This window comes from Macrobrachium nipponense, chromosome 37 (genome assembly GCF_015104395.2).
Source record: "Macrobrachium nipponense isolate FS-2020 chromosome 37, ASM1510439v2, whole genome shotgun sequence".
NCBI lineage: Eukaryota > Metazoa > Arthropoda > Malacostraca > Decapoda > Palaemonidae > Macrobrachium > Macrobrachium nipponense.
Genome location: NC_061097.1, coordinates 33949443 through 33969122, shown reverse-complemented (window position 1 = coordinate 33969122; position 19680 = coordinate 33949443). Strand labels below are relative to the sequence as shown.

Sequence of the window (19680 nt, the reverse complement as noted above, 5' to 3'; positions counted from 1 at the left end):
GACATAGGCCTATGTCTACTTATGTAAATTAAATTCTTTAAAAGAACGTCTTATTAATAGCCCTACTTCGACCAAGGCATAAATATTTCTTTAAGAAAACGTTTCAGTAATAAGCCCATCTCGACCTGGGCGTAATCAACATTATTACTTCTAAAAGATAACGTTTTGGTAGCAGGCCTATTTCAACATAAACAATTACTTCTTTAAGAAAAAGTTTTGGTAGTAGGCCTATTTCAACCTAAACTTAATTATTTCTTTAATGAAACGTCTAAAAAATAGGCTTATTTCTACCTAAACAATTACTTCTTTAAGAAAACGTCTCGGTAGTAGGCCTATTTCTACCTGAGGATACGTCTCAAAAATAGGCCTTTTTCGACATAAACAATTATTTCTTTCAACATAAACAATTACTTCTTTAAGAAAACGTCTCAGTAGTATGTCTATTTCAACATAAACATAATTATTTCTTCAAGAAACGTCTCTAAATAGGAACACTCACCATGGCTCCTTGTAGGCCTACCTTCGTCGTCAATCCTGAAAGGAATTTAATGAAATTTAACACTAGAGCTAGTTACAAAATTAACTCGTTTTTCTCATCAAAGGAGTACTGTATCCTCGAAATTATGAAGGCATGTCATTAAACTCTGCTACTGTGGTAAAATCTATAATATTTATTCATAGGTAACATCAGAAATTGATAATAGAGGCTTTTGCAGTTAATCAGATACGAACAAGTAGCCTACAGCTGAACATGAGGACGAGTGTAGCAATAAATAGATAAATAAACAAATCAATCTATTAATAAATAAAGCAGATAAATAGATAAATAAATAATTAATTAAATATATATATATATATATATATATATATATATATATATATGAATAAATAATTACATAAAATAAATCATGGCCGATCCGTACCTTGTAAGAGATACGGAACACCTCAAACTTCAAAATAATATAGAATATACCTCATTTTCGCGCCATAACAAAGCATCAAACGTCAAATTCTATTAGGTCTACGACTTGGGAACTGGGCATTAGTGTAACGAAGCACTTCACAGGTAACGGAAACTTAGAAATCACCAAATAAGTAAAGATAATCAGTGGTTGTTTACATTAAACGGCAGCCATGTCTCACAGCCCTAGTCGTATGGGAGATAGGTATCGTACTCGACCACGTAAACTATTTTACATAATACGATCATCTGTTTATCGTTTGAATATCGTATTGTAATGACGCGGAATGTCTTTGATATTATTATTAATATTATTAATTATTATTATTCAGGAGAATAACTTTATTCATATGGAAGAAACCCACCACTGGGGAGCCACTGAATTGAGATTCAAACCTCCGAAGAGCATTACGGTGTTCGTTTGAAAGAAGGAACGGGTGATAGGAAATCCAGAAAGAAGAAAAAATAAATTAACAATTTATATACTTAAAAATGAACATATAAAAATTTAATTAATTCATTAATTAATACATTTTGGGGGGCTTTACGGTATAGAAAAGGATGTAAATAGAAAGTCAGTCCAGGTGAGATAATCTGAGGATATTTGAAGTCTTCCTGGCTGATCCTAAACATGGCTACCTGTGAAGCTTGTGTGCATTAGTACCATAACTTTTATAATTCGAGAATCTGGTCACTCTCTGTTACTTTTAGATTTAAATTACCTAAAAAAAATAGTCGCTAATGTGGGGAGTTCAACAGAACGCGGATGTTTAGAACGCTAAAGTAATCTTTGCCTTTGAATATATATATACAAACATTCAAATTTGTTATGGTACTATTGACCTCTTATAACATTTGTTTGATCGGCTGCTTGTTCTGCGTTTTGGCGTTGCTGATTTTGATATAGACGAGTTTCTCGGGTCTTTATATGAATTATATGGAAGTCACCTCCTCCTCCTCTCTTCTTCCTCTCTCATCTCCCCCTACCTTCCTCGCTCTCTCTCCCGTCCTTGTCGGTTCCTCTCTTCTCCCTCCTCTCCTCTCCTTAGTAGGATTTGTGATATCATGTGATTCAGTACAAAATACATAACCCTTGCGATTTTTTATCGTAAATATTGAACAATTAGGGATATTTTGTTTACATCACCTCTCTCTCTCTCTCTCTCTCTCTCTCTCTCTCTCTCTCTCTCTCCCCAATCGCTCACTCACAACTCATTTCCTCGAAAGAGTGGCTAACTGTCAGCAAAACGCACTGAGCTATCGCGTTCTTCTTTGGGGTCATGATAATAATAATAGTAATAATTCCTCAGGAGAAACTGGGAGGGGAAAATACCCACCACTCCCATTTGAAAATACCCCTACAATTTCCCCCACCCCGTCACAGAATTTTCCATAGAACCTTCCCTCACCTCTCAACCCCCACTCCCCTACCACTACCCACCCCAGCTATCGTAATGGTTCTTAATGGGATGGTTTATCGTAAGGGGAGGGAGGGATAATGGCATCATATCTTAACATCCTTAGAGATCGAGATTCGATCGTTTAGCGTCGACAGCAGAGAAAACAATCGAATCTGTCACTGCGATATATCGAAGGGGCGTCGTATTCTGAGGTGGGTGGGGGTTCCTTTTAGTGAGAGAGAGAGAGAGAGAGAGAGAGAGAGAGAGAGAGAGAGATATATAGGAGAGAGAGGGAGAGAGAGAGAGAGAGAGAGAGAGAGAGAGATGGGTCCTTTCTGAGAAAGAAAATAGACGGTGACTTTTTGAATGAGAGAGAGGCGAGTCCTTTTGTGAGAGAGAGAGAGAGAGAGAGAGATCATTTGCCCTCTTGCATCTAAAGATAACAGACGCAAATCCATCGCAAAATTGCCTGCAGATACTCAGCAAAGATCCAGCATAATATCTATGTAAATTGAGGGAAATTGATTAGGGTAGGGAGAGGGGAGATCTAGGGACACTGAGGGGAAAGTTTTGGGGAAACATTGAAGGTTCTTGGTACAGAAGGGAATTTTTTTTTACATAAGGTGAAGGATCGAGGTACAGTGAGGGGAAATTGTATAAGAAAAAGTTAAGATCCCAGGTACACTGAGGGGAAATTTTATCAGAAAAAGTGAAGGATCTAGGTACATTGAGGGGACATTTTTGAGAAAAAGTGAAGGATATAGGTACACTGGGGAGAAATGTTTTAGTAATAGTGAAGGATCTAGGTACATTGAGGGGAAATTTAAAAGAAAAAGTGAAGGATCTAGGTACATTGAGGGGAAATTTTTGAGAAAAAGTGAAGGATATAGGTACAATGAGGAGAAATGTTTTAGTAATAGTGAAGGATCTAGGTACACTGAGGGGAAATTTTGTGAAAAAGATCAGGATCTAGGTACATTGAGGGGAAATTTTAAAGAAAAAGTGAAGGACCTAGGTACATTTAGGAAATTTTTTAGAAAAATAAAAGGTTCTAGGTACACTGAGGGGTAATTTTTGAGAAAAGTGAAGGATATAGGTACAATGAGGGGAATTTTTTTGAGAAAAAAGCGAAGGGTCTAAGTACACTGAGAGGAAAATTTGGAATTCCTAGGCGATAGAAAATGAAATTGAATTAAAATGGAATAAAGTAAAAACAAGAGTGTTTCTCAGTTTGTTGCTATTAGTATAATTCTCCTTGAGAAGAGTTATAATAATAATAATCAAACTGGTATGCTCTAAAGGTGTGTGGGTTCATCAGATATATATATATATATATATATATATATATATATATATATATATATATATATACATATATATATATATATATATATATATATAATATATATATATATATATATATATATTATATTAGTTTACTAAAAACTTGTAGATTACATCACTGACCTAGAATGACCTATAATGCAATTTTTATAGTTTCATATTCAGCTCCTTCCAAAATCGTCCTGGATCCAATCCACGACCGTAGGACTTTGTAGGAGGACTCCGGTTCCTACATCCTCAAAGGATTTCCACCCGTGCACAATATCCTTCGTCATTCCAGTGACCCGAATTTGCTTCAAAAAAAAAAAAAAACTCAATTTACCTAATGAGATCTTCAAAGAACGAGAGAGAGAGAGAGAGAGAGAGAGAGAGATAATGATGATGATTCTTTCTCTCTAGTATCTGTCTCTGTTTCTCTAACCTATCTATCTATCCATCTCTCCCTATACTGCCTCTCTCTCTCTCTCTCTCTCTAACCATACTGTCTCTCGCGCTCTCTCTCTAACCTATCTCTCTCTCTGTCTCTCTCTGTCTCTCTCTCTCTCCCTCTCTCTCTCTATACTGCCTCTCTCTCTCTCTCTCTCTCTCTCTCTCTCTCTCTCTCTCTCTCTCTCTCTTGCCATCTTGCTTGGTGAGACGTACCCGCGTGAAGTCAGATTAATCAACAGATATCACAAGTTTAACATACGACTAGAATTTGAGAAATATCTAGAAGTGTTCGTGAACTATCGGTGATAAGATTTGTGTGAAAATAGTAGGATAAAGCGTCTTCTAAGTTAGTTTAACAAGTGTAATACTGAAATCAGAACAAGATGGCAGTAAGTTCCAACTGCGGGAAGAGGTGGCGTAATTTAGCTTGCTTGGCGGATTCGCAATACGATGAGGTAGCAGGAAGGGAACTGGCATTTCTCATCTATGAAATCAGCAACAGTCCTAACCAAAAAGATACAAAAGCATTCATAGATATATTAGAAGGATATAATCCTTCAAACTGGAACAAATCTAATGAAAACATCTTGAAAATAATTGAAGAAGTTCCAAATAAAATCCAAGTGGTCAAGAGACTCATAAAGAAAATATACATAAACCAACATATTCCGACAAAGAAAATGAATAAGGTGAATCTTGTGAATATCCTAATTGATGCATTAGGAAAAAGAATGCCAAAAGCATGCAAACTGTGTAAGGTTTGGTATAGCATAGTCAATCCACAAAACCTAATCAGAAAATGTGCTGCATGCAACATTCCGACCCATCCACAGTGTGCTGAGGTAATGCAAGATTTGAGAAAAGATACAAGAATTTTTTGTTCAACATGTCTATCATGGATAGACAATGTTATTAAATCAAGATTGAATGTACAAATAGTTGAGGATGAAGAAGAAGAGGAAGAAGAAGAAGAAAAAGAAGAAGAGGAAAACGGAAGAGAAGTAAACAAAATTGAAATGACAGAAAAAATAAGGAAAACAAAGAACAAGATAAAAGTATGGATGCAGAGATACTCATTGATACTACAATATGAGGCAATAAAGCAGCATACCTACGAAGAAATAAATTACGATATGACAACAGAAAAGCAAATCCGAAGAGGCTCTACCCAGATCTACACAATGACGGGAAAGAGGAAAAAATAGACAAGAAAGACAAAATCTGCAACCTTTTGAAAAGAGGGAATTGCAGATTTGGAGAAAGATGTTACTACAAACATCCTAAGGTATGTCAAAACTATGAAATATATGGTAAATGTGCATACTTAGATGGCTATGGGGATGATTGCAGAGATCTGCATCCAAAAATATGTAAAAACCTAAAAGAAGGAAAAGGATGTAAGTTCGACAAAAAATGCAAATATATGCCACCCTGTAGCCATGAATCATAATCAAATAAATAACCAACCAAGTAATAAAATCCAAAATAAGAAAGAAACAAATAAAGAGAGAAATCAAGAATATCAGGTAAAAGAGAAAAGCAAACCACCAATGAGATATGCAGAGGGTGTCAGCAAAAAATTTCAAAGCATCAGCTCCGAAATTCTACTCAGATATAATAACTGTATTTATTATGCAAGAGGATATTGCAGAAACGGAGAAAATTGCAGATTCAGACACAAAATGAATAATTATGATGAAGGAAGATCAAATATTATGGAAAGTTGGATTTTTTTTAATGTCAGAATTTCTGGAAATGAAAAAAAGAACAACATACCAGAACAGGAAAGAGACATGGGAAAAATACCTTATTACTACAATATTAAAAGAAGGAGAAAACACGCAAACCATCATAGTGATGAATGCGCAGGGTTTAGTTACGAGTAACTCAAAAAGAAAAATAGAGTACTTAGAAGAACTAACCCAAAATGAAAAGAAAATAGATATAATGAATATAAGTGAAACCTGGTTATTCCCAAGAAACTGGGAATGATGATCAAATAAAAGGGTTCCAAACTTATAGATCAGATAGAAAAATAGGAATCAAGGGGGAACCGCAATATATGGGAAAGACAAAAAACAAGGAAAATATATGAGAAATATAGTAACTCAGAATGTGAACTAATAGCGGTAGAATTTGAATCTGAAAAATTGATGAACATAGTAATATATAGACCTCCTAATACTAAAGAGTTTGAATTAATAATTGAAAAATTGGATGATATATGTAGAAATCACAAGGACTGGACTATTCTCCTATCTGGTGACTTCAACTTTCCTTTCGTAGAATGGAAAGAACGAATAGGAGACTGTGGTTGTACTTATACATATAAAAAAGAGAGTAATAGTAGTGCAGAAAATAAGAGGCAATTTGAAAAGCTATTAGATATGCTACTAGAATACAACATTCAACAAATAAATCACCTGCCAACAAGAAAGGAAAATACTTTAGACCTAGTATTTGTGAACGAGATGAATTATGTTAAAGAAATAATAGTTTATAATGCGAGTATTTCAGATCATAATGTCATAGAATTAAACAGTTCATTCCAAGCAAGTGAAAATAGAGATAAGCAAGAAATGAAAAAGTGGGAAGGATATGGAAAATACAACTTCTACAGTAAAAATATAAAATGGTCAGAAATTAATGAAGAATTAAACAAAGATTGGGATAACATTTTCGTAAGTGATGACATAAGGGTAAATACGGAGATATTATATAAAATATTGGAGAAAATAGTGGATAAATATATACCGAAGAAGAAAAGTAAACATCATTCATGCATACCAAGAGACAGAAGGATCTTGTTCCAGAAAATCAGAAAGTGGAAAAAAGGTCTTGCAAAAGAAAAAAATGCATGGAAAGTTATAGAACTAAAAAGTAAGATAGAAAATGCAGAACAAAAGATTATACAATCAAAAGAAAATGAAAAACGGGACTTGGAAGAAAAAACCCTATTAAATATCAAGCAAAACCCCAAACTATTATACTCATATGCGAAGAAGATGAATAAAAGAAGAATAGAAAATAGGCCCTCTGAGAATTGAAGGGAGATTAACGAATGAAAAAAAGGAAATTTGCAACATACTGGCAGAACGATATAAGAGAGAATTCACCCCTAGAATAGATAATGAAGATAATGATATAGAAGTAAGGGACGAAAATAGTGAATATTTAGCTGACATAGAAATTAATGAAGCTGATATTGTGCAGGCAATTAATGAAATTAAAAATGGAGCTGCTGCAGGGCCAGATGGAGTCCCTGCTATTTGTTAAAGAAAGTAGTTCATTCTATCGCAAAGCCACTTGCAATATTATTAAGACAAAGTGTAGATACAGGCAAGATTTATGATGAGCACAAATTAGCATATATCACCCCTACTTTCAAAAGTGGATCAAGACTAGAGGCAAGTAATTATAGGCCTGTGAGTCTAACATCACATATTATGAAAGTGTATGAAAGGGTAATGAAGAAAAATATTATGAAACATTTAATAAAAAATAATTTGTTTAATATAGGACAACACGGTTTCGTACCCGGAAAAAAGTACACAAACCCAACTGTTAGTCCACCGTGAGAACATATTCAAAATATGAAAAGCGGAAATGAAACAGATGTGGTTTATCTAGACTTTGCAAAAGCTTTTGACAAAGTAGACCATAATATATTAGCAAAGAAAATTAGAAAACACAATATCGTAGATAAAGTAGGAAGATGGTTAAAAGAATTTTTACACAACAGAAAACAGATAGTTATTGCAAACGATGAGAAATCGGATGAAACCAAGGTAATATCCGGTGTGCCACAAGGTACGGTGCTAGCTGCAATATTGTTTGTTATTATGATTGAAGACATAGACAGTAATGTTAAGGATTCGGTAGTGAGTAGTTTCGCTGATGACACAAGAATAAGTAGAGAAATTACTTGTGATGAAGATAGGAACGCTCTACAAAGAGACCTTAACAAAGTATATGATTGGGCAGAGGTAAATAGGATGGTATTTAACTCTGATAAATTTGAATCAATAAATTATGGAGACAGAGAAGGAAAGCTATATGCATATAGGGGACCTAATAATGAGACAATCACAAATAAGGAAGCAGTTAAAGACCTTGGTGTGATGAGGAATAGGAACATGTTATGCAATGATCAAATAGCCATTCTGTTGGCAAAATGTAAAGCAAAAAATGGGAATGTTGTTACGGCACTTCAAACAAGAAAAGCTGAACACTGATTATGCTTTATAAAACATATGTTCGTAGTCCACTTGAATATTGCAATATGATATGGTACCCACACTATCAAAAGGATATTGCACAAATAGAGAGTGTACAAAGGTCCTTTACAGCTAGAATAGAAGAAGTTAAGGACCTAGACTACTGGGAAAGACTACAATCCTTAAAATTATATAGTCTAGAAAGGAGAAGAGAACGCTACATGATAATTCAGGCATGGAAACAGATAGAAGGAATAACAGAAAATATCATGGAACTAAAAATATCAGAAAGAGCAAGCAGAGGTAGATTAATAGTGCCCAAAACTATACCAGGAAAAATAAGGAAAGCACACAGAACATTAATCCACTACGCACCAGCATCGATAATGCAGCGTCTATTCAATGCGTTGCCAGCTCATCTGAGGAATATATCAGGAGTGAGGGTAGATGTGTTTAAGAATAAGCTCGACAAATATCTAAACTGCATCCCAGACCATCCAAGATTGGAAGATGCAAAATATACCGGAAGATGTACTAGCAACTCTCTGGTAGACATTAGAGGCGCCTCACACTGAGGGACCTGGGGCAACCCGAACGAACTGTAAGCTGTAAGCTGTAAGCTAAGCTGTAAGCTGTAAGCTGTAAGCTCTCTCTCTCTCTCTCACTTATCCATCTCTCTCTCTCCCTATATTGTCCCTCTTTCTCTCTACTCTATTCTCTCTCTCTCCCTATCGTCATAAACTCCTCTCTCTCTCTCTCTCTCTCTCTCTCTAAACTCTCTCTCGCCTCTCTCCTCCTCTCTTCTCTCTCTGTTTGAGACAATTGAAATTACGATCGAGGGGCCACGATGAGATTTTGGTCGGTGGAATAATTTCGACCCTGGGTGGGTGGAGAAGGTGATTTAGCCTTTGGGCGGACATGTATACGTGTGTTTGTTTGTCTGTATGTTTGTTTGTTTGTACACACACACACACATATACACAGACACAGTGGCTTGGAAGTAAAGTCGAAACCGGTCAGGACCTATAATAATAATCAGGCTCTTTATTTTTTTAACCTGTGGTAAGATATATATATATATATATATATATATATATATATAATGCATATACTATATTTGTGTGTGTGTGTTCGTGTGTGTCAATATATATGTAATATATGTATATATATATATATATAATATATATATATATATATATATATATATATATATATATAGTAATAGAATATGCATACATATAATATAAACATTTATATATATTTAAGTATATCATGATATATATACTATATATATATATATATATATATATATATATATATATATGTATGTATATATATAAATATTGTAAATATTTAAAATCACTTTCTGTATCCTACCAATACCGACATAAACAGTAATATATTTTATCCACAAAAAAGACAACAATTACAAAATATAAAGCAAAGTAATGTCTCCCTCTCTCTCTCTCTCTCCCTCTCTCTCTCTCTCTCCCCAACGAGGCGTCTCTCCTCAATTGGATGACTGTCTCTGCCTTGACTTGTCTGTCAATAAAAGGGAGTTACTCAGTGACTCACCAGAGTCAACGACTTGTAGTCGACATGTTGACCAATACCTCCTTCAGGTCTCTTCTGTAATAAGTAGTTTTGCAACATATCGTTTTGCAAGACACTGGACCCAAGTCTTGTATTGGGAGGAGATTGTGGAGTGGGTCGTATTGGATGGGTATATAGATACCGCCCGGTTTTGTGGTAGGGGAGAGGGATTTGGCGGCGGGTGGGGGAAAAGTGGGAGATGGGTGGGGCAGAGGTATGGGTGAGGAGTACATCAATAAGGTAACATTATGCTCGTGTTTTCATGTGTAATGATTTTGTAAGTCTCTCTCTCTCTCTCTCTCTCTCTCTCTCTCTTCTCTCTCTCTCTATATATATATATATATATATATATATATATATATACAACTTCATTACTTCATTACATCACAAATAAGAATGCAAATGCGTACCATAACAAACCATAAGCAAACACTAGGTCTAATGTTTTAAGAGCAAACATACCGAATGAAAATACTACGTTAAGAACGTATATAGCCTTTAAACCCTGAAATAAAAATAAACAAACACTCCCACGCAGAGACTAGGAAAGCAAACAACGGCAGGTGCAAGAAGCAAACAGGAAAAATAAACAAGGAATAGGGAGATTTTAAGAAAGAACCAAAGAAACAGGCGGGATTTGGTGGTCTCCACTGAAAACGCGATAAGCCTTGAAGGGTATAATCTTTTCATCTTCGTCTTTTTGTGTTGCTCTAACAGATTTAACGGTCCTAACGTTTAATCATTTGTATGTGTCCGTAAGTCTAACACGTTTTTTCAAAGAGAGTTTCATTACTTTGAAATAAAACGTCAAATGAAACTTCATATTTAGCACAGTAGGTCTAATGTTCTGCTCTCCAAAGAACACTAATGCCCCTAACCTCTTGTATCGTAACAGATTTAACGGTCCTAATGTTTAATATTTGTTTGTCCGTAAATCTAACACTTTTATTTTCGAATAGTATATATATATTCTCAATTATTTTGCTATGTGAGATGAGGCACAAGTTTTGGTTTACGAAATAGACCTAAATCTTTGCATCATTTAGTAGAATTGATGCTTTGACCAAAGTATTAGGCCTACTGATTTGTTCATCAACAAATTAATATATTAACTATTGAGCAAATATATATATATATATATAATATATATATATATATATATATATATATATATATATAATCCCCTCAGTTTACTGGTTATCAAACTAACCTCGTCAACGGGATCTCGAAATCGGTCCCAGACGCGGGAAAAACCATTCAGTTTGGTGTATAAATATAGTGTGATATCACTGACCCAGGCAGTGAATACTGTAGTACATGGCAGTTAGTCAACAACGGCGGGAAACAGGAGAGGGAAAGGGGAAGAGGGAGAGAAAGAGGAAGGAAGAATGAGATAACAGAAGCGGGGGAATGAGGAGAAGCGAGAAGGAGGGAGGGAGGGAAGGGAAGATAGTACCATACCTTTGGGGAGAGAGAGAGAGAGAGAGAGAGAGAGAGAGAGAAAGAGAGAGAGAGAGTGATAGAGAGAGAGAGAGAGGAGGTCAGAAAGGAAGGAAGGAGATAGGGAGGAAGGAACAGGACCGGAAGTTCGGGCTGAAAAAGGTGGAGGAGAGAAGGTGCGGAGATAATCCTTTTTCATTTCCGTAGGCCGGTTGAGAGAGAGAGGAATAAAACACGGTACGGATTTATCTTTCTTTCACGCTTGGTCTTTTGTATCCAGACTTTTTTAATAAAAAATTGCAAATAGAAAAATGAAGTAGCATATTTACTATAGACCTAGGCCTATCTGTATAGTTTATGTATACTTAGGCCAATCCGATCACAAGCATAAATTTTCATCACTATTTTCAAACGCATCCTAGACTATCCTACCATTACTCCAACTCTTTAATATATAATAAATAACTAAAATAAACAAGGCATCACAACTACACTCAAACACTAAAATCTAAGCAAATAAATAACGGTAAAAACACTTAGAATAATTGGCAATTACCAATTAGGCAACATATTAGTAGTGCTTTGAAACTACTTTAGATAGTAAAGGACACATGGAACTTAGTGGAACATACCAAGATAAACACATGGAAAAACTGACCTGACCTGACCTGATATGGAATAGAGTTTAGGCCATAGGCCTAGCACTGGGATCTATGAGGTCACTCAGCGCTGGAAAGGAAATTGAGAGTATGTTTGAAAGGTGTGTAACAGGAGGACGTTGCATTATGAATCAATTGTTAGGAGACAAATAATAGGCCCATTTCATGCACGTGAAACCAATTTCAATGAAATCTCTTTCGCTCTCTCTCTCTCTCGTTTTGACTATACTCTGTTTTTTTCCATCTGTCCATCCGCCTGTGGTGTTTTCGCATGGTAACACTGCGTCCGGGGCTTTAAAAAGTTACGCTATGTGTACGTTTTAGGTAAATAAAAGGATATCTGGGTGTACATTTGCAACTGAAAAGTGTTTTAATAATTTGCTGAATGCGAATTACACCGTTAATATTCAAAATAGGATATTATTCAAACCCCGGGACGCAGTGTTACCATGCGCAAACACCACAGGCGGATGGACAGATGGAAAAAAAAACAGAGTATAGTATATCCCCTTTGCAGTTATGCTTAACTACACATGGGTCTAGACCTAATTTCTATCTTATCACTCTTAACCAGTCAAATAGTTTTTACTTGCATTAGGAATGTAACGGAAGATATATATATGTGCACTTTAATTGATAGAAGTATTCATATAAGTCTATATAGTTAGTATATTGATCCACTATATTAAATGTAATGGGTACTAGACTAAACCAAACCAGAGTCAAGATGTTTAATACCTGAATCAGAAGTGACATTTATCGTGCGCAGGTATAAACGTTGTTGGTTCGGTTTGGCGTCATCCTTCAATTTTCATGCAATAACAGAGCGGTAGTTAAGCAATGCACGCCTGAGTTTTCCTGCAAAATGGCCTGGTTGGAAGTGAACCGATGACATCTTGCGTTTTTTTTTTTTTTAATTGGGGATCTGTAGCGAAAGGGTAAAACTAAGGTCTTTATAACTTCTTGTGTTGCAGCTTCCATAAGTAGCACGTATCACCACGGCAATAACGTGCTAAATTGCTAAAACGTCGAGAACTGTCACAAATTGTTGGAAACTCCCGCCTAGATGCTACCTCTAGCAAGGATGGATGGATGGATGTATGAGTTTTAGGGCAAAAACCCAGGCGCCGGTGCCAAAGAAGCCATTCAGCGCCGTAATGGAAAGTAAATAAATTACATTATAAATGAGCTAATAAGTGTATGGAGAAAATGGTTCATAGATGAATTACCATATGACAAATGAATGAATTAATGAAGAAAATGCTTAATAAATAAATATATATATCTATGATGATAGATAAAAAATAATTAAATCTTATTAAAAATCTTTAAAGACTTTAAAAAGGAGATGAGAGCAGAAATATCTGCTTCATCTCCCAAAATATCACATAGGGATTTACCCCAAAGATATCTCTCTCTCTGGCTAAAATATCTGGGGCAAGCAACCAGAATGTGCTCCACTGTTAGCCTCTCGCCACCGCAAGCACTCTCTGGGAGCCTGCCCCCTTCTAAAATAAACTGATGGGTCAAATAAGTGTGCCCAATCCTCAGTCTGCTTAAAACTATCTCTGTTCGTCTATCAGACTGGAAAGACGAAGGCCACGGCAATATATTATTTCTATACTTTCAATTATTGGCAAGATGAGGAGAAGTCCATCTTTCTTGTCATTTGCTTAAAATATAAGACCTAAAAGGACCTTTTAGATCTGTATGAGGCACTTTACTAAAGGCTGTTTCTGATGAGACACTAGCAGCTATCGCTTCCTTATCTGCCATCACGTTTCCGCAAATCCCCACATGTGAAGGGACCCAACAGAAAGAGACAGATTTATGCAAATAATACAAATGGAGGAGCGATTCCTGAACTTTTTGAATTAATGGATGGAAGCTATTGAATTTTTTAATAGCTTCTAAAGTGCTTTTGGAATCCGAGTAAATGACAAAATTAGTGTCGCTACTAAACTATATACTGTATCACCAAGGATAACTGCACAGCCAACACCACTATCTGACTTTGATCCATCCGTATATATTTTTGTCACATTAGTATGGACAGCTTCGTGCTCCAAGAATTTTCCCCTAATCTCTTCCTCAGGACAGTCTTTTTTGTTATATGCTTTTTTGCATACGGATGCTTCTGGAATAAGCCATGGAGGATACACAGGATGTTTTACTTCCATGACTTTCTGGGATTTAAGATGATTACCCGTAACATTTTCATTTAGTCTAACTTGGAATGGTCTAGAGGCTCTTATGCCAGAAAAGACCCGTGAGTCTGCTTCCCTCAGCACCTGAAAGAAGCGATTTTTGGGAGCACTTTTAATTCTAGCCATGTACCTTAATCCTAGTTCTTGCCTTCTCAGATCAATGGGAAATTGGTTAGTATTAACACATATGCTTTCAACAGGCGAAGTTCTAAAAGCCCCTGAGCATAATCTCAGCCCCATATTGTGTACAACGTCCAGTTCCTTCAGCCTGGTTTTACAAGCTGAGGAATAAATCTGACAGCCAATGTCTACCTTGGTCGACACAACGAGTCATATAGTCTCAGCATGGATTTTTTATCAGTTCCCCAACTAAATCCAGAAACAACCTTTAAAATATTCAGAGATTGTTTAACCTTAATCTTTAAGGCATTTATGTGACTGGCCCATGTCAATTTCTGGTCAATGGTCATTCCCAAAAAGTTTACTTCATTTTCATAAGGAATGATAGATCCTTTTAAACTAAGTGTGGGAACCTCTTCCTCACGCTGGCACCTAGTAAATCTTACAGAAACTGTTTTAGAGGAGGAGAATTTAAAACCATTCTCATCAGCCCACTTTGTAATAGCAAATGTTTACATACTGACAAGGCATCATATTTGTTGGACTATACTGTTTATTGCCACTGAAAAAAGTGTTACACTTTAAACGCTTCCTTGTGGAACACCCTCCTCCTGCACAAAAAATTGGGAGAGAGTGTTGCCCACTCTAACCTTAAAAAAATATCTCTGTTAAAAAGGAAAATAAAAATTTAATCATTCTTCCACATATGCCCATCTTGTGCAATTGTTTTATGATGCCAAGTAGTGTCATATGCTTTCTCAAGGTCGAAAAATACGCCGATAGTCTGACATCGTTTGGCAAATCCTTGCTGGATTTAATTGGTCTGCCTCAGCAAGGGATCAAGGGTGGAGAGATTTTTCCTGAAACCAAATTGAAATGGAGATATTAGTCCTTTGGTTTCCAGGTGTCAAACTAATCAAACTAATCTGGTGTTTATCATTTTTTCCATCAGCTTACACAACAGCTGGTAAAAGAGCTATTGGTCTATAGCTGGTGGCATGGGAAGCATCTTTATTAGGCTTTTTTATGGGAACAATTAAGGATATTTTCCAGTCCTTGGGTAAAATTCCAGTTTCCCATATTTTGTTTATAATCTTGAGTAGATACTTTTTGGCATCATCTGGGAGGTGTTTAAGCATTTCATATAAAATTGAATCACCCCCTGGATCTGTTGATTCAGTTGAAGAGAGCGCCTCCCAAAATTCTCTTGATGAAAATTTGTGGTTGAATAGTTCAGATTTTCCCTATTCAAATTTCAGAGTCATTTCGGCATTCCGAATTCTTTGAAATTCTAGAGAATCTTCAGTGGGCTCTGTGATCCGTGTTATTGACTTTTAATGAGGGTAATGTTGACGGGGAGGAAAGTACCGGCTGGCTTGAGGCATCATGTGACGTCATTTGTTCGGGAGTGTTATATTATTAGATTTTATCTTAATGAGGAAACAAGTTGTCTAAATAAGTCATATTTACCTCTCTCTCTTTCTCTCTCTCAATATTGCAGCTTTCGAACTCAACGTTGACCATTCTGTAAATGTTCTCTATAACCCTGAGCGCTAGAACAGCAATAGGTTTAAGATTCATGGCTTTGTTGAATGCATTTATACTTATTCATGATCATACGCAGCATTTAAAATGAGATTGTTTTCCGCAGGTTATGAAGGTGACTACGAAAATGACGACCACAGAGAGACAGGTGGCGAGGTGACGGTGACGCAGCAGTGGACGAACGCCAACTTCAACTCCAGCGGCGAAGAAGCCAATTCGACGTCGTTCACGGAAGCCCTTTCGCCGACGCCGGAGCTAAGCGATGCCTAGGCTACTACACCACTTGCTACTGCTGCTACTAGTAGTAGCTCCTGTTACTGATACTGCTACTTTTACTACTGAGACGTTCCTCCTCCTGCTCCTCTTCTCTCCTTGCATCCCATCTCATGGTACTGTCTTGCGTCCTCCATGAAGGGCGAAACGACTTAAAAGATAAAACACGTCCGTTGTCGTTCTAGTCTTTGCGCCATATTTGAAAAAAAAAAATGGCGAGAAAGTTTTCGTAAAACGACCATTCTCCTTTTTTAAAAAAAAGATCACGTGTGATTGTGATTAGTCGATTCGTTTTATTCCTGATATTTATTAACGATGATGCTGTTACACTCCAAGTTCATTTATAGTTGCATTGTGGAAAAAAGAAAAATCTTAAGCTAAAAGTTCGCGATAGGTCTAAAAGAAACGTTTCCCTCCCACTCGCTTCGTCGAGTTGCTCTTTTGTTGTCGTGTGAATCGTCGATCAGATTTGCTCAATTTGATATATATATATATATATATATATATATATATATATATATATATATATATATATATATATATATATATATACTAACACCGCGGATCAGTAGAGGTATATCCTCCTTCCCCCACCCCCACCCCCTTCCCTGTCTCTGTTCTTCGGGTTTCTTGTCGCATTTGGTGAGTTGGAGGAGACGAAAGAAGAAAGAAAGAAAATCAACGCGCGTGCGTGCAACAGCTGCAGAGAGCTCCCCCACTCTCTCTCTTTAAGTCTTTCATTTCATAAACGAAACATTGTGAAAAAAAAAAATAAATGAACTCGTCGAATTCTTTATGCTTTTGCGTTACTTATGATCGAGGAGCGTTTCCTTTTCTTGGTTTTTTAGTCACGCTGGTTTGACGTGAACGTGTCTCTACGTTGTTTTAAATATATAAAAAGAGATCAAAGAAAACGTGAGAAAAAATATAAGATACCGAAGAAATCTTCTTAGGTCTAACGAACTGCTCATACGAGATAACGAATCAGTGATTTCGAACACGGGTTGTGACTATTTCTGTGCGTACTTCTTATTCCTATACTATCGTAGAGCGAGGAAATGTTTAATGTTTATTACGGATAAATAGCGAAGGAAAGAGCATGAGAGTAAGAGAAAAAGAGAGAGAGAGAGAGAGAGACCATTGTAAGTATTTTCATCCGAATTCCTAAGAATCTCAGATGGAGATTCCGTGTACCCGAGCGTCCATGAGAATAGAACCGCTTCCTGAGCAGGACGAATTTTTTAAAAGATAAGCAAATAAAAATTAAAGAGTAAATAAGCAACAAAGGTTAATGGATGGGGAATGCACCGGATTATGCAGATATTCGATATAAATATGAATATACTTGGATACCGAATGATGAAATATATATAAAGACGTTTTTATTAATGTTTTGGGCCGGGTCGAACTTTGGATAGACATTTGCTCAAGCATTTTGTTGACCTAGGCTGAGTTGAGTATATATAGACAGTGATCCACTGTCTATGCATATATATATATATATATATATTATATAGATATATATAGATATATCTATATATATATATATATATATACAGTGAAACCACCCTTTTTTGCCAGCCATGCTATCTAGATGTAGTACCAGGCATAACCAAAACTACATGTAACCAAAATGCTATTTTTCATATCTAAGTAAAAATAACTTTAATTTGGCCTACAAAATAGCTTTACACAACTCCTGATGATAGATTCTAGGTTATGGATTGAAATGAACTAAGGTTTTCTCTGTCTCTTTCTCTCTCGATCGAGAAGAATAGAGAAACGATTCTTCACGGGAAAGTACGAGTGAAGGTGGTCACTGTGTCTAACGAAGATCCAGGAGTCTGACGGAAGAGAAGAAGAGGAATCTACTACGCCAGCATCTGACTTCAGGAACTGACCGGATTTGGAAGAGAATCGAACGTCGCCAAAAACAAAAGCGAAACGAAACTTTTTCGATGTGATACAACGAAAAAACCCAAAGTTCTTCTGATTTTTTTATAAATGTTCAGGGAAAAAGGAGCAAAGAGACGGAAAAAAAACACTCATTGCGTCTGGTGCTGTACAAGAAGGATTTAACCAGTATTGAATGTCCGAAGGGAGAGAAGAGTCATTACTCAAGAAGGGTTCTGCCATTTTTGAGAAACAGTGGCTGTCAAGTTTACAGTTTGTGGGAATTACCTTGCGGATAGGTACAGTGACGGTGAAACTGATGGAAACCTTGAACGGAAGGAAAGACGAAGACTCTGCGGGTTGTCAATGAGTGTCAGAGTTGTTGAGATGAATGGTGGTCAAATATTTGTATATCCTTTTCTAGATCGTTCGTAAGCTTACATATAAATATAAATATATATATATACAATTTTCATCTACGTTTTTTCCACTTAAAAACATTTGAATGCTTCTTTCTATGATAATAAAAAGTAATTCCCCCCACCCCCCTTTTCAGGCTGAATGCATTTTTTGATAGATTACGGACTATTATAGGTCGAAGTACACATCGCATAAAACTTGTAGGACATACAACGACGACCGGCCCCCTCCTCCCTCCCACCACCTCCTGCCAGGAATGCGTGAGGGTTTGCTTGAGCTTCAAACACAAACAAACAAACAGATGAACAAGATCACAAACATGCGAGCACATCCACACATACACCAGTATCTTAGGTATAGGTGACGGAGCTTCGAAAATGACGCGGAAACTTTTACATTCAGACATACAAGCGCACCTACACATACGCCAAGTTTTAGTCATAGACGACCAAGCTTCAAACATACAAACATGTCAGCAACACCTTTTGCATTCAGACATCAAGCACGACGTAACATTGACAAACATCCACGCCATAGGTGCTTTAAGTAGATTAATAACGTTAGTATCGTAAGAGGCTTCTACTTGTGGGTCTTCTTTGGCCACGAGGGAATCGTAATCGTCTGATTTCAACGCTCCTTTTTCAGAACACTAATAATCACCCGCCAATTTATGCCATGAGCCGGTCTGGTTGCTGATACTTGTCTCTGAATTTTAAAGAGCAAAGTGAAATATATAAAACTTCAAAACATAGTCAATTTCCCTCCCCTCTCATGAGGAAGCGTCAGCACTGGACTGGCTGTCATTTGAATCATTCTTGATTTTCTCATTCTTTTTTTAAACCATAGAGTAAGTCATAGGAGAGAAAGTTTGGCCATTTTGGGAAAGATTAGTTATACTCCAGGAATACTTGTGTGTTGCGGTTGCCCAAAAAAGAAGTAAAAAAATTGGTTGTTTTGCTCTGGAAAAGTAGAGAGGAAAATTAGATGCAACTTGACGTTGAAAGAACAGTTGGCTTGTTTTTTGTCTCTTAGTTATCAATCATATTTCACTGGATGTAAAAACCTAGCCAGGGCATAATATTCCTTTTAGCATAAATTGGCTTGCAGCCACTCTAGATGTAAAAAGTTATTTTAATTGCCCAACGATGTGGATATAAAAACACTTAGTCGAAGACAGAT

The 19680-nt window shown here is 36.4% G+C and overlaps 1 protein-coding gene across 6 annotated transcripts in view; it reads left to right on the top strand.

Annotated features, from left to right (window-relative positions):
• LOC135209094 (beta-1,4-glucuronyltransferase 1-like) overlaps positions 1-17692 on the top strand; it is a 122489-nt gene extending 104797 nt beyond the window's left edge. For all 6 annotated transcript variants that reach the window (XM_064241694.1, XM_064241691.1, XM_064241693.1 and 3 more), the window contains one exon: positions 16022-17692. The gene's annotated coding sequence lies outside the window, so the exon portion shown is untranslated. The remainder of the gene's footprint in view (positions 1-16021) is intronic.
• Positions 17693-19680: the final 1988 nt, after the last annotated feature.